The sequence below is a fragment of the Zootoca vivipara genome, chromosome 6 (assembly GCF_965207765.1).
Source record: "Zootoca vivipara chromosome 6, rZooViv2.hap1.1, whole genome shotgun sequence".
In the NCBI taxonomy this organism is placed as follows: Eukaryota; Metazoa; Chordata; class Lepidosauria; order Squamata; family Lacertidae; genus Zootoca; species Zootoca vivipara.
Genome location: NC_142589.1, coordinates 71,626,300 through 71,637,175, shown reverse-complemented (window position 1 = coordinate 71,637,175; position 10,876 = coordinate 71,626,300). Strand labels below are relative to the sequence as shown.

Below are 10,876 nucleotides of genomic sequence, written 5' to 3'. Positions count from 1 at the left end.
TTGTGACGTGGGTAGAAGGTGAAATCATCATCATTATCCCGGGCTGCTCCACTTGATCTCCCTGGTCATTTCCTTCTGCTGGGGGGCAGAATGTTATGTTCCCCGGGCTCTACACCCCCATAACTAGCCTGCTGCCATCAGGTACAGTGGGGAGCATTATCCCAAGGCCAGTACTGGAAGACAATTCAATTGGCAGCCCAGTTGGCTTTTGTACATGGATCAATGGATCAATTGTTCTTCCCCTCTGGGACCAATATGCCTCGTGTTGTCCCTCTCTTTCCCCAGGTGCATGCCCCGTAATGGAAGGAATACCAAACACGACAGTCAGGAAGCAAGACCTTCACTGCCCATCTCCAACAAGGACAGAACAGTGGCAGCAAAGAACCAGTCCTGCAGAAACCTAGGATTAAGTCCAGTGCCACCTAGTGACTAAATTATATAACAACATTATCCACATGGGCCCCAGATATAGGCATGAGTTGGTCAACTGGACTAAAACAACACTTCGAGCATCCAGTTTTTTGGATTTGCAAGTCTGACACCTGGTCGTTCGGGAGATCGATGCAATGTTTCAGAAGTGTTGGCAAAAAGTCAGTGTTTGCTTCGGCAAAAACAGTGGTGAGGATTGGTCCCCCATGCCATGCCTTCTCTCCAAGGACTCTGGCAAGATGTGTGTTTGTGTCTCTCAGTACAGGACGCTTCCCTCCCCGCCTTCCAGGATCGAACACTCCAGCTGCTCTCTAGTTCTCCGCCACCAACCAGCCGTGAAGGCAGAGGTCACAGGTCAGTGGGTCACAGCAGATCAAAGAGCCCGACCCCCATGTCCTGTCTGGAACAGGTTAACCCTTCACTGGCTTCCATGGTGCAGCAGCAGCAACGGCACTGGGGCAGTTTGGGGGGGCGTCGAAGTTGGGGGGAGGCTGACGGGACGCAGCCCTTCTTTGGGTGACAAAGGGTGAGCTGCGGGCAGAAACTCTGTGGAGTTGTTATGAAAGGAGAACAAGCCCTGGGCTAGGGGAGGAAGAGCTCATGGGTCAAGACTGAGGACGTGAGCAAACAGAACTGTTTGTACATGCATAGTGTATGCAGGCTCTGTCTGTGTGTTGAGAAGGGGGCACTCTCAGGGGCTGCTTAGGTGCCTTAAAATTAAAAAAGAAATTCTCCCTCTGCTGTCCATCTTTGGAAATGCAGATGCACAGACACAGAGAGACACATGACATACGCCCTTTTCCTTTTCGACCTGCTACTATGCTATGTAAGAAACCTGGTGCCAAAGGCAAACGAGACATCTCTGTGCTCTAGGGTGGTCACTTGCATGTTCTTAAAATAATAATAATAATAATAATAATAATAATAATAATAATAATACAGATCTGCATAACATGTTCATGTGCTAATTTGTGTCTATCTTGACGCACTTTTGGAAATATTTACAGGCAACTCCCTTTTTGCACACCCTCAAAGAAGGCTGTGCACATGAGCATTGCTGTGAACCCGGAAGTGGCAGGAAAAGGTGGCATCACGGGGCAGGGCGGGCTTATGTGCTCTTCGCCATTGTGCGTGATGACCCGGAATGTAATCCCCATGCAAAATGGGGGTTGCTTTTGTGAGACTTTGAAACAGGACCATAGAATTGTAGTGTTGGGAGGAGGGACCATGAGGATCATCTAGTCCAGGCATAGGCAACCTTGGCTCTCCAGATGTTTTGGAACTACAACTTCCATGATCCCTGACCACTGGCCCTGTTAGCTAGGGATCATGGGAGTTGTAGTTCCAAAACATCTGGAGAGCCAAGGTTGCCTATGTCTGATCTAGTGCAACCCCCTGCAATGCAGGAATCGTGGGGCTCGAACTCACGACCTTGAGATTAACTGTCTCACCCTCTACAGACTGAGCTATCCCAGGCGACTCCATGAAGACAGCAATAACTCACTGTATTGGAAGGAAACTGTGACCAGGGCCACATTTATGCCATACTGTATATTTAAAACAGCAGTCTTCAACTTTTTCAGACTCAGGACCCACCTTTAACTCAACCATACATTTGGGGACCCATTTCTTAATCTTTTACCATATAATTGCATGGGGGTGCTGCTAATGGACCAGGTTGTGACCCAGGGCCGTCTTAAGCATATCTGGCGCCATGGTGCAAAGCTCCCTCCGGCGCCCCCCCACCTGTTCCCCAGAGTTTTTTGGGCGGAGGACGGCACTGCTGGCAGAGCTGGAGGAGGCGGGCAGTGGCTGGAGGGTGGCTCCTCCGATGGGGAAGAGATGGAGGCTGGACGTGGTGCCTCCTGGCTCAGCTGGCCACTTTGTTCCACGGTGGCCACAGCAGATGGAGGCTCTGGGCGCGGCGCTGCTTTGGCGCGGCATGGCGGAGGCAGGTGAGGGTGGCGAGCTGATGCTGGGAGGTGCCGCGTCCAGCCTCCACCTCTTCTCTGGCGCCCTCCAGAACTTGGCGCCCTGGCACCTCACGCCACTAGCCTCTGTGGGTACGACACCCCTGCTGTGACCCATTAGTGCGTCCTGAACCATCAGCTGAAGACCAGCAATTTTAAGCACTATGGTACCGCTTTAAAAAGTCATGGCTCCCCCCGCAAGGAATCCTGGGAGCTGTAGTTTGTTAAGCGTGCTGAGAGTAGTTTGGAGACTCCTGTTCCCCTCCCAGAGCTACTTCTCTCAGGACCTTTATCAAACCACAGCTCCCATGATGTATTGGAAGAAGCCATGACTGCTTAAAGTGGATTCACAGTACTTTGTGGTGTAAATATGGCCTGTTTGCCTGCTAAGTCTGCTGTCTGGGTCCCAAAGGGCAGGTTCGAGGCCTTTTTTCTTATAAAGCTGACTTGGACCAGACAGCTCTTCAAACAGAGGAGACCTTGAAATAGAGGGGTGTGCTTTGTCTAGTAGGACACTCAAGTTGTGTACAACACCATGCAGTTAAAGCAGGGGAGGCTGGTCCATCTATCAAACTGCCCTTAGCTGGCCCACAGCTCTCTGCCCTCTTCCTTACAACCAGTCCAGGAAGCTTGTCTGCTTCCCTTTCCTTAAACCCATCATTGCCCATGTAGAATTCAGCAGGAAAGAGAAAAGGGGCAAAAAAGGAGAATGAATTAGCTCTGCCTGTTATTGGCTCTGGCGCCCTCTACTGTTGGTTTCCTTGCCTTCCATCCTACTGGTCCCAAAGGGCTCCAGCCATACATTCAGAATATGTCCAGAATTCCATGCGGTGAAATCAGTGACCCTGGGGGATTTTTTTTCCCAAAAATTGGCTAAATGTTCTGGTTTTCGCCACCAGAACCAAGAATGACAATTTGCAAACAAAACAAAACAAAACAAAACAACTTAGAGGTTGATTTCCCAATGAAAACTCAACAACTTTTGTGTCCGGATTTTTACTTCTTGAAATATGGTAACCCTATAATTATTATTAGTTTTCAGAGATATACAGGGCTGGCCCAAGACATCCCCCAGGGAGGGAAGAATGGATGCATGGAGGTCTACATCAGGAACAAGGGATAACTAAAGATTTACGTTGGGAACAAGGAGGAAAGAGGAGACCAGCAGACTCCTGTTTGTCATGAGGCCGCTGTAGAGGCAGCATACTGGGGAGGGCTGCCTCCAAGGAGTGCACCACAGCCATTGCTGTCATCCCAGCAGCAACAATGCGTGACACATTCTCTGGAGGTCAGATCTGCTGCCCCTGTGGATCCTGCCACCCGAGGCAGTCTCCTCACCTTGCCTCATGGGTGGGCTGGCCCTGTAGATATTTAACAAGAGATTGCTAGACAGACTAACCGTAACAAACACGAACAGCAACATCAGCAAAACACAAGAGGACAAAGGCATGGGGAGGGAAGAGGAAACAAGCAAACTCAGGCACCAGTTCTTAAAAGTTGTGTAGTCATAATGGGCAGCAAGAAGGGAAACAGTTCAAAAGGGCAGGAGGACCAAAATGTAACTGGGCTCTCACTGAACCTCCAATGTCCCTGTTTTCCAAGGACGTCCCTGATTTAGAGAAGCTGCCCTGGTTTCTGATTTGATCCCCGAATGTCCCACTTTTCCTTAGGATGTCCGTATTTTCACTGGAGAAATGTTGTAGGGTTTGGAGTTATCTGACCCCTGTGCTGTCTGCCCCTCCCCTTTATTTTTATTTTATTTTATTTTATTACTACTGCCTGACATCAGTCCACTTGATGGCACTTTACAGAACAACACAAGCCAGGTCTGTGCCCCAAGGGGCTTGCAATCTAAATTTCCATGATGAGAGTGAAAGAGAGTGGAAAAACAAGAGAGGGAGGATGAACGGGAGAGGCAACGATTACATGGGGTAAGTGCAAGCCACTGTCTGACAAAACCTTTGCTAAGCATCAGACAGAGGGAGCTTTCCAGCCCTCAAACACATCTGTGAGTCTCTGTGGGAACTGTAGGTTGTCTTTATTGGAACAAATCCCTCCAAATATTAGGAATATTAGTAGGAATATTAGTAGGAAGCTGATCCAGCAAGCTCAGTACTGTCTACACTGACTTGCAGTGGCTTCCGGACAGAAGACATTCCCAGCCCGATGTGGAGATGGCAGGAATTGAACCTGCGATCTTTGGCATGTCGAGCATGTACTCTACCACTGAGCCATGGCTCTTCTTCCCCATGGCACAACCACACTTCTCATGGCTTGAGCACTATCAACACCCAGGAACCAGCTGTGGGACTGCCTGCTTTCCCCTTCCCTCCTGTCTGCATTGCACTTAGTTAAGCTTTGTATCAACACAGCTATTGCCTGTGTTTGAAGCTAACTGGGTTTCCCGCTTAGCTGGGATTGGAACCAGGGTACTAAGTGAAAACCCAGGTTAGCCTTAACCACGGTTCACGTCTGTACTGATGAAATGCTTAATAATGCTCAAAGGAGGGACTTTCTGCTTTTGAGAGGAGTGCGTGCATGGCAATGTTTATGAATCAGCTACTCAGGTGATGTTTCAACCATGGTCCAGGAGATGGCACCAAACACCAATGCAAATTAGACGGGAGCCTCTGTTAGCCTTTCATTCCTACGTGTACTGGGATTCGTCTGTGTGAGTCCCAGTCTCACCTTCAGCTTCCCTCCCTCACCATGTGATCTCACTTCTTCTTCTTTGGCGATCACTTGTAGCCAAGTAAGATGGTCTTTTAACAGTGAGTCCGTAAGTGACTGTGGAGGCCAATTCTGGATCCACACGTCCTTCCACATAGGTTTCCAGATGGGAGTTGATCATGGTGAGGGTTTGCCAAAGGTGCCTTCCTCTTAGCGTGTTTCTCCGTTTCGTCCTGAGTTCGAGCGTCTTCAAAGCCCATGACACCTTTGGTGAAGGCTGTTCTCCAATTGGAGCGCTCGCAGGCCAGTGTTTCCCAGTTGTTGGTGTTATTGAGAGAGTCTTTGGACCTCTTTTGTTGACCACCAGCATTACGCTTACCATTTTTAAGTTCGGAATAGAGTAGTTGCTTTGGAAGACGATAACCAGGCATTCGCACAACGTGACCAGTCCAACGAAGTTGATGTTGAAGAATCATTGCTTCGACACTGGTGATCTTTGCTTCTTCCAGTACACTGGCATTAGTTCGCTAACCATCTCACTAACCATCTACCAAAACATAGGATCATAGAGTTGGAGAGTTGGAAGGGACCCCAATGGTCATCTAGCCCAAGCCCCTGCAATGCAGGAATCTTTTGCCCAACGTGGGGCTCGAAACCATGACCCTGAGATGAAGAGGCTCCTGCTCTACTGACTGAGCTATCCCAATGAAACTGGATGGATGCAGGATGTATCTAAAAGCGGGTGCAGAAAATTCATCAGTGGGGGAACACCTGCTTTGCGTGCAGAAGGTCCTAGGTTCAATCCCCAGCATCTCCAGATAGATAGGGCAGAGCCTGCAGAGCTGCTGCCGGTCAGTGCAGACAAAACTGAGCTAGAGGGAACAATGGTCTGACTCAGCATAAGGGGGCTTCCTGTGTTCTTATGTAATATAGAGGGGTGGGTGGGTAGATAAACCATAGGGAAATAGCTTATCGGTCTTATTTTTCAAGGCACGCTAGATAGCTCAGTTGGCTAGAGCGTGGCACTGATAATGCCAAGGTTGCAGGTTCTGATCCCCGTATGGGACAACTGCATCCTCCTGCATTGCAGGGGGCTGGACTGGATGATCCCCGGGGTCCCTTCCAACTCTACAATTCCACGATTCTATGCTTTTATGAGGGTGCAATGCAAGGGTGCTTCCAGATGGGCACATATTGTGGGATTTTGCACCAGCCACCCAACACTGTCGGCATCAAAATGTCAGCTTGTTTCTCCCCTGCCCCATTTGACCTAGATTTCCCCTTTCCAGGGGAAATATGAAAAGTAAACACAGTCTGTGGTCCATGATATGTCTGCAAATGAAGCCCACCCCCCGGGAGGCTCCCCAAGTGGGGTGAATTTGCCATTCCCTGGACTGAGTAAATGTGAGCTTCGGTCCTCAAATTATAAAATTATTATTATAAAGACATCGGAAGTCAGCCTTATAATGTTTGACCTTTTATTATATTTGTATATGTGCTGGAAGCCACCCAGCCAGATGGGTGAGGTATAAATAATAAAATTATTATTATTATTATTATTATTATTATTATTATTCAGAAGGTGATTAGCAGGATCAGTATTACTTTGCCTTTATCAGAAATGAATGAACAAATGCACTCTTTGTGGGGCTCTGTTTTTTACATGTAGAAAGAGCATGTGGTACAGTCCTTCTGTCAATCGCTCTATGCATCTCACCATCTCACAGTGAGGCGCCAGCTACAGGCTCAGCAGCCTAGACCTGACATCTATGGGCCCCAGGCTGCACTGCTGCACCCGTTCTGTCTTTTCTCTTGGTTTGGCATTTCCCACAATGCTCTGGAACAGGGCTACAAGGGGATGAGGCATTCTAGGCGTATGAGAATGGAAGCTGGACCTCCCCCACCCCACTGCCTGGCACTATGGCCCTTGTTGACCACTGCCAAGTCAACCCACCGAGGCCTACTGATGGAGGAGGGAGCCTGCTACAGAGCTTTGTGTCAGGGGTCACCATGGAACTGGGAAATTAGGGAGACTGTTAGACTAGTTATCTATGTGCAGGAAGACCTGGATTAAAAACAAGTGGATACGGCGAAAGAATGCAAGCATGCAGTCTTGCTCCTGTGCTCTTTAAAGTGGCATAGTCCAGGAAGGACTGTACCACATGAAATTTCTCTGTGTTAAAAGAAACAGTTCCTCCTCCTCCTCCTCCTCCTCCTCCTCCTCCTCCTCCTCCTCCTCCTCCTCCTCCTCCTCCTCCTCCCTCCCTCCCTCCCTCCCTCCCTCCCCCTCCCCCCTCCCCTCCCCCTCTCACACACACATGGAGCTGAGTTCGAAACAACCCATTTCCTGCTCTCCAGCCACTTCACACAAACCTGGAAGTGGTTAAAGAAACAAAAGAGCACCCCAAACCCAAAACAGATGTTTGAGGATGACTCACATATTTCCTTGTCATGCTTCCAGGTAGAGTATGAAAGGGGGGGCATGTATGTGTGTTTATTTATTTCTCACGAGCTGTGTACACATGATACTTTAAAGGACTCCCCCCCTCCCCCCAAAAAGAATACTGGGAACTGTAATTCGTTAAGGGTGCTGGAAATTGTAGCCTTGGCAGAACTACAGTTCCCGTTTTGGAGTGGGGGGTGGAATTATGCTTTCCACGTGCTTGAAATGAATGGTGTGCGCACAGTTACCATGAGATGTGCAGACAGGAGGAAATGTGCAAGCTATGCTTTAGCCCTGATGCATGTTGTTTCTGCTTTCTCTTGCATTCTAGGACACACCGAGACACCCTCAGTTTGGAGTCTGCAGCAGTCTAGGCCCAGTTCCTTGGCCCTTTCCCTGTCCGAAGGAGTGAGAAAGTTTGTGTCTGCTCAGACTGTGCATTCCCACTTTATCCCGCTGCCTCCCCTCCTTCCCGGCTGCCTGAGCCGAGCTATGGTGCTGAGCTCAGCTGGGTGGGCCCCTGTCTGTCTCTGGGTGTCGCTGGCGAGAGGCTTTTCCATTCCCTCAGTTGCTTCTCCTCCCCTTGCAAGATCTGCTTGTCCTGGCCACGCCAACACCAGCTGCGGCTGCAGGAGGGACTGCGAAACCTCAGTTCCTGACAGTCTCCTCCAGCCCCTTTGGCGTCTCCCAAACATCTCAGCCGGACCACGCCTAGGGAAACCACGTCGTCACGTCTGATAAGTGGCTATTAATAGCCAAGACAACCACGCACACCCGCACCCTGTGGGCTGGGGTCCTCTTGGGAGGAGCTTCTAGGTGCCACGGAAAGAGGTGGTGTGCACAATTCTGTTTACTCTGCATATCCATCCTGCTGTTCCTTAGGAAATACTATGTTTTGATGCTTCCCCTCCGCACAAACCACATAAGAAGACCCTTCTGGATCCGGCCAGCGGCCCATCTCGTCCAGCATTCTGTCCTCACAGTGGCTGACCCGATGCCTATGGGAAACCAGCAAGCAGGATCTGAGCAGCAGAGCCCTCTCTGTGGTGTCCAACAACTGGTCTTCAGAAGCATTGCTGCCTCTACCTGCAGAGGCACAGCATAGCCATAGGCTAGTAGCCATCGATAGCCCTCTCCTCCGTGAATTGGACTTCAAACTGAGAAAACGAACAAGCAAGCCGGCAATGTGTGCTCAGCTGGAGTTCTCTCTCGCCTGGCTTGTGATGGGTGCATGAGATAATTCAGTGCTGAGTACCTAAACTAAAGTCCGCATCAACACATCTAAATGAGGGTATACACATATTTTCTGGTTGCAAGATGGCAGGATGCCAAAAGATGTGTGGGCACCGGGCCCATTGGCAGACCAACTGAGCATTAGAAAGATGTCTGCAAATGTGACAACAACAATCTTGCTTTGTAGGAATCCCTTCCAGACATCTCAGGTGGCAAAACAGGATGAGCCGCCCCCAACGAATGGTCTGCTCTCAGCGACGGCATGGGCACCATCCAATAGGTACTCATTCCATTATTGCAACCCCTTACCCCTGCAGCAGCACGTAGGTCCTGAAAGACCTACATTGGCTCCCAGTACGTTTCTGGGCACAATTCAAAGTGTTGGTGCTGACCTTTAAAACCCTAAATGGCCTCGGCCCAGTATACCTGAAGGAGCATCTTCATCCCCATCGTTCAGCCAGGACACTGAGGTCCAGCTCTGAGAGCCTTCTGGTGGTTCCCTCACTGCGAGAAGTGATGTTACAGGGAATGAGGCAAAGGGCCTTCTCAGTAGTGGTGCCCGCCCTGTGGAACGCCCTCCCATTAGATGTCAAGAAAATAAACAACTATCTGACTTTTAGAAGACATCTGAAGGCAGCCCTGTTTAGGGAAGTTTTTAATGTCTGGTGTTTTATTGTGATTTTAATTCTGTTGAGAGCCGCCCAGAGTGGCTGGGGAAACCCAGCCAGATGGGCGGGGTATAAATATATTATTATTATTATTATTATTATTATTATTATTATTATTATTATTATTGTCTCACAAGCCGCCTTATGCCAATTCAGGCCATTGATCCCTTCAGCTCAGTACTGCCTACACTGACTGGCAGCATCTTTCCAGGGTTTCAGGCAGGGGTCTCTCCCAACCCCACCCAGAGATGCCAGGGATTGAACCTGGGACCTTGGCAGGCAGATCCTGTTGGGAGCCGCCCAGAGTGGCTGGGGAAACCCAGCCAGCCAGCCAGGATATTATTATTATTATTATTATTATTATTATTATTATTAGTTTCAGTTGGTGAGCTGACAACTTTTACAATCCTGATATCTGACACAATTTAGTCCATGTCACTTACATGGCACATTTCATTTCATTCCATAGCAAACCCGATCTTCTTTTTTAACCCTACCAAAACCCAACAGTTATCAACAACCTTCTTCTACAAGAGCCCATCCAGAGACTGCTTTCATTATCCAGGTCCTCCGGCAGTGAGGTTTTCATCCAGGCCCACCACCATCTGAAATGGTCAGCGGCAAATGGAGACAGGGCCTTTTCAGTCATGGCACCCTGTTTGCTAAGTGCACTCCATAAGGTGGCTTGTTGGCTTCCACTGCATTACTTCATTGGCAGCAGACAAAGACAATTCTATTTCCCAAGGCATTCTCATATGGAAACCTGACTTCTACTGAACTGGACCTCTGAACTATCTAACACAGTATTGTCAACACTGACTGGTAGCAGCAATCTGGGGTTCCAATGAGCCTTTCTCAGTTCTACCTGGAGATGCCAGGGATTGAATCTGGGACCTTCAGCATGCATGACCGCTGGACCACAGCCCATTCTGGATATGAATTGGCCCGCATAGGTTTTATCAATGCTTTTTATTTCTTGGGGTACGCAGGGGTACACATACCCCTAAACATTTTGTGAATCTAAACGTGGCCTCATTGAGGGGCAGTATTTCAATATGAGTAGGAAAATGAGAGTACTGTACTACTAAACAGTTTTTTTAATTGAAAAAAAAGCACTGGGTGAATGTTCACTGGGTGAACTTGGCTGAATTTTGCAATGTTGAATTGTTGCAGCCGTTCTGCTTTACGCTCATTTCAGCTGTGATCTCATGTTGACGTTTTTACACTTCTGTGGTTTGCCGCCCCAGTAACATGTGCGTTTTAATTTGAAGAATCTGCCAGAGCAGGCCACTGAACCTCCCCCTTCCCCACCCCACCCCGAAATATGAAAACAGCCTCCTAGGACCAGGACTCGTTCCTTCTCCCTTTTGAGGGTCAGATTCCTTCAGGGTGTGAGTCATGCCATCATCTGCACCCAAGAAGACAGCCCCAACGTCCTGAGGAGGGCTAAGACCTAAACTCAG

The 10,876-nt window shown here is 49.0% G+C and overlaps 1 long non-coding RNA gene across 1 annotated transcript; it reads left to right on the top strand.

Moving 5' to 3' along the window:
* The first annotated feature begins 290 nt into the window (after positions 1–290).
* LOC148685426 (uncharacterized) lies at positions 291–9,372 on the top strand. Its single transcript, XR_015950687.1, has 3 exons — positions 291–783; positions 4,211–4,330; positions 7,844–9,372. It is a non-coding gene; the product is annotated as an uncharacterized LOC148685426 (long non-coding RNA).
* The last annotated feature ends 1,504 nt before the right edge of the window (positions 9,373–10,876 follow it).